Consider the following 4,709-nt stretch of genomic DNA (forward strand, 5'->3'; position numbering starts at 1 on the left):
CTATCTTGGGGCAAAATAACACTGTTTGATAGCAACTAATATTGTGCTAGAAATGCACTCGTCATATAGATGCTCAGAGTTCCCTACCCCAGTATGCTGCATTGCCAGTGACATATATCTATTATATTTTCCCCTTATTTAAACATGCATATGAAAAGTAGATTATCCCACAAGCAGCCTGCTGCTAAGATTCAAATATAGCCCTGAGAGGGAACAAAAGGGAAATCTGTTCATTGGAACTATGGTTGTGAAGGCCTGCTTAATATGTTCATCAGGACATTCCTGACTGTAAATGACAGAGAGGATTCTGGCATCCTTTCAGAATTTTCAATTTTTCCATAAATCAAATTGTGCAAGATGATATTTGCTCTCTTGGGAATTTACAATTAAAGGCAGTCGAAGACGCTCTCAATTGATGAGGTTTCAGCCCATTGCTGGGAGTTTATTTGGGAATTTTCCTCCCTTTGTTTTCTTATTGAGCAATTAACTGTAGTAGAAAATCCACAGGACAAAATAAAAGAAATTCAAACTGGTCCACAGGCTGTGAAAACACACCGCTAGAGTTGTAGATAGTCTCTCTCTCTCTCTCTCTCTCTCTTGCTCTCTCTCTCTCAATCTCTCTCTCTCTCTCTCTCTCCTTTACACACACATACATCTCTATTTTTTATTTCATTCAGAGTATTTTGAATACACAGCGATTTATAACATTTGGAAATGTTGGAATAAATGTGCATCATGTTTAAATGCTCTGTGTGTACTAGCTGTTATTCATGCTTAAGCCTCATTGATTTCAATGAGATTTACTCATGCACAACTATGGGCAGAATTGAATGTTAAACCCAACTCGTTAGGCATTATATGTGGATTTGAAGTAAGTGTGTGTGTGTGTGTGTGTGTAAGTGACAAGGTGGGGTGGGGGAAAGAATCCATCCTAATACCAATTTCCAAGAGAGCATACTTCATAATTGGAGAATAGATAGCTAAGCCTCGCTTTAAATTTTCTGCTTCATTAATTCCCCAGGTTAATAAAAATCTGTTTGTATGAATATATTTGGCGATACAGATATTTGGAGCCATTGGATTACTTTTGACAACAGTGCAAGGAATCTATTCAAAGCTGATTTCTCCCCCTTTTGTTCATTGAAACCTGCAGAACCTAAGATAAAAAATGGCAGTTGTCCTGAGGGCACCCCAAGGCATGTCATTAAAATTGGAATTTGATCCTCTTTTTCATGGCTACTCGGGACAATCAAGCACAGCAAACCTGAAAACTCATCAGTTTTTTCCTTCTTCAAATTGACATGCCCTTGACTTTGTCAGTTTGTATTCAGTATGCCAGGCTTGAGTATTTCAAAATCCCTTTAGATGCCACTCTGTCTTCAGGAATACAGCTGTTAGGCCTTGTGTGAGATGCAAGGAATTCATTTCTTCTAAATATTTCTGCAAGATTTTGTACCTTCTTCCCCTTCCCCACCCCTCTTCCCTTCCTATAAAAGCAAAGGCAAGGAGGTAAAATACTTAACTTCAGACTGTCATTTTTGACAGCGCCATGAACTCATTGATAACTGTAATAAACATGGTTTTGCAATGTAATTCCAGCATAAAATTTGAAGTAATGGTTTGTTTTATTGCAGCTTAACCTGTTTTCATGAAAACCAAATTTGGGTGTTCGGAATTTAATTCCCAAATAAATCTGAAGTGTTTCAATCTTAATTTTAGGATCCAATTCTTTAGCATTTTCTAAAATCTGCAGGAAAATTAGATGATGATGATGATGAAGAATAAATAATAATAAAAAATAGATTTTCATCAACCTCCATTTCTGGGTAACTGGCTCTGTGCAAACTCTTGTTATGAAATCAGTACAGCTATCCGAGTTTACTCAGTAAGTAGATTTTGCTCTTCAAGCATCGTTTATCTCTGGCAACAGCGGCGGGAGGAGGATGTATATGGATTCAAAACCCAGATTCTGTCTGGAAAGCTGCTTTCAAATTAAAAATCGCATCTTCAAAAATTGTTCTTGTATTGTGTCATAGACTAAAAGCTGCACTATATAATTTGCAAAGCATACCTGCAGGGCTTACAGATCTAATGAGTACAGTTTCAGTAACCCTGCTAGGATTTGTGCATTGTGCTGGAACTAATTCACACTCTTTGCCCTGACCTTATGCATCCCTGTTGCTCATTCTGGCTCCTATGGTATCCCGTCCATACAATAGGGAGGATAAAATTCACCTGCAGTGGCGCCTTCAGGCAGCCAGGGGATGTTGTGGCACCATGTGAGGACACTGCTGTGTGTGTGCCGCTGCTGTCCACCTGCTTGATTTTCACTGTTCTCTCTGGAACCAAATAGGGAAAAAAAGAGGTGGCAACAAGGGCAAAGAAAAGTACAAACGGTAAGCGGGACAGCAAAAAATGGAAAGAAGCCTGGCTGAGGCTCTTTCTTTCAGGTAACAGCCAGTTCAAAGTTATCCTAATGCAGCAAGCCTTAGCCCAAGTCTGCCTGATTGCATTCACTGGTTGCCCATCCAGCGTTGTTGATGTTGTTGTTGTTGTTTAACCTGCCATTCAGGATGCGCTGCTTACAATATTATAAAGGCATTAACATACATTTACAATTAAATACACACACATGCAACAATAGCAGGAGCTGCTAATGATGTTTAAGCACCAAATGCAGATCAGAATAAGTGAGTCTCAGACTGGATGTTCTTAAAAAAAAAAAAAAAGACAATTTCTAAAGGGTAGGAGATGTGACGCTGCCTTATACTAGCCAAGTATTGTCTATTCAGACTGGCAGCAGGGCTCAAGCCAATGGTCTTCCGTATCACCTGCTACCAGATGCTTTTAACTAGACATGCTATGGATTGAACCTGGGGCCTTGTGCATGTGAAGATGCACTCTGAACCACTGAACTAGGCTCCCTTCCTTTGAATGCAAAGAGCAAAAGGGATACATGAGGTCGCGGCAAACATTGTGGGGGGTCTGATGCGATACATACAGCTGTTTTCTATGTGGTGGACATCATTTTCATATAGGGAAAAATATACCAATGTACAGTGCTTATACATTCTCTCTGTCTCTCTGTCTGTCTCTGTCTCTGTGTCCCTCTCTCTCTCTCTCTCTCTCACACACACAGCCTTTTTGCCATGATCTGAAGCAGGAAGCTGTGAGTGCCTGAGGTTTCCATATGTGCACTTCTGTATATAGACATGCAGTGAAATGGACATATACGTACTTTTCACATGTGATGGCATTCATCTAGTGATATACTTCAATGTGGGGAGGGCGGTTAAGGAAAAATTGGTTGTGGCTTCCAGTTCACAGATTTATTTTTTTAAATAGGTATGATTAATAATACATTACAGAGATAAAGGTATTGTATGCATTTTGAACTTGAACAAACTTTTCATCCGGTGAGAATTAAAGTCAAGGAGCAAAAAATCCTGCCAAAAAAGTTATCTCTTGCAAAAAGTTGTCTATTGTGAATCAAAGTATATATGCTGGATTTGCTGTTCTTTCAAGAGAACAGAGCAACCCTTCCTTGAATAGGAGGCATTCTCTTTGAGGAATGGCCCTTTCCATTTTATTTATTTATTTATTTATTTAAAATATTTCTTGGCTGCCTTTCAGGGCAGAAGCCTTCCCAAGGAGACTTACAACAACATTTGTGGAGGGGGCTGTGATTCAACCAGCAGAGCTCATGGAACGGGCAGGAGGTGATTTTTGTCCATTCCCCCTTCCCCTCCTGAACTGCCTCCCATGCTGTTTTGGATGGTTCCCAGCTCCCAGGAGCAGATTTTTCTGGGGTGCGAGGAGCTGTAGAGGGAACACATCAACGAAAACCAAACTCCCTCCCTTCTATGAGCAGAACTCCAGTCACAGACCTCTGGATCCAATCCCTTGAATTAATCTCTGCATTCTCTTACCAGTCACACCTGTTTTTAACCTATACGGTGCTAGTCTTACTCTCTTGTACTTGTAGCTATAGGAGCCAGTTATCTTGGCATTAGCTTAAGTGTTTACAATAACGCTGTCTTTGACACCGATTTTCTTTCTGGAGAATGACCTGCAACTTTGGTAACTGGAGAAGTAAGACCTCTTGGCCTTCGTTGTCAAAATGTAACCCAGCCACATGAAGTTATGGGGGCCTGTACTCAGCCCTGTTGGAATCAAACATATTAAGGCTACAGTTCTATCTCCACTTACCTGGGAGTAGGCCCTGTTGAATTCATTGGGGTTCACTTCTAAATAGACATGGATAGGACTGCGCAGTAAATAATGGACAAATAATCAATTAACTGGAAAGCTGGAAATATGTTTGTATAACATGCCTCAAATTGCTATGTGCTCTGCAAAAATTAAAAATAACTTAGGCCCAGTCCACCAGTGAAATTATTTTTAAATTATACAGATGTAACAAACATGACATGTTTGCTTGACCTCCATTCCTGAGCTGCTCTGTGTAGGGGAAATGTTGCAGTCTTTGCATTTGTAAAACAGAAGTTTGGGGCATATATCTGAGAAGGGCATTGAAATGCAAGGTAGAGACAATGCTATTAGGTATGAAATAGTCATTTGATTTGCAAAAAATGCCATGACCAACATGTGAATAGTATCCCTACTTCATATTTTCCTGTAATGTTTGCTTTTTAGCACTATGAAAAGCAGGTAAATAGAAGGCTAAAATGGTTCCCCATATAGACTTT

This window comes from Heloderma suspectum, chromosome 4, assembly GCF_057233095.1.
Source record: "Heloderma suspectum isolate Gila_16-S chromosome 4, 16-S_ref, whole genome shotgun sequence".
Classification (NCBI taxonomy): Eukaryota; Metazoa; Chordata; class Lepidosauria; order Squamata; family Helodermatidae; genus Heloderma; species Heloderma suspectum.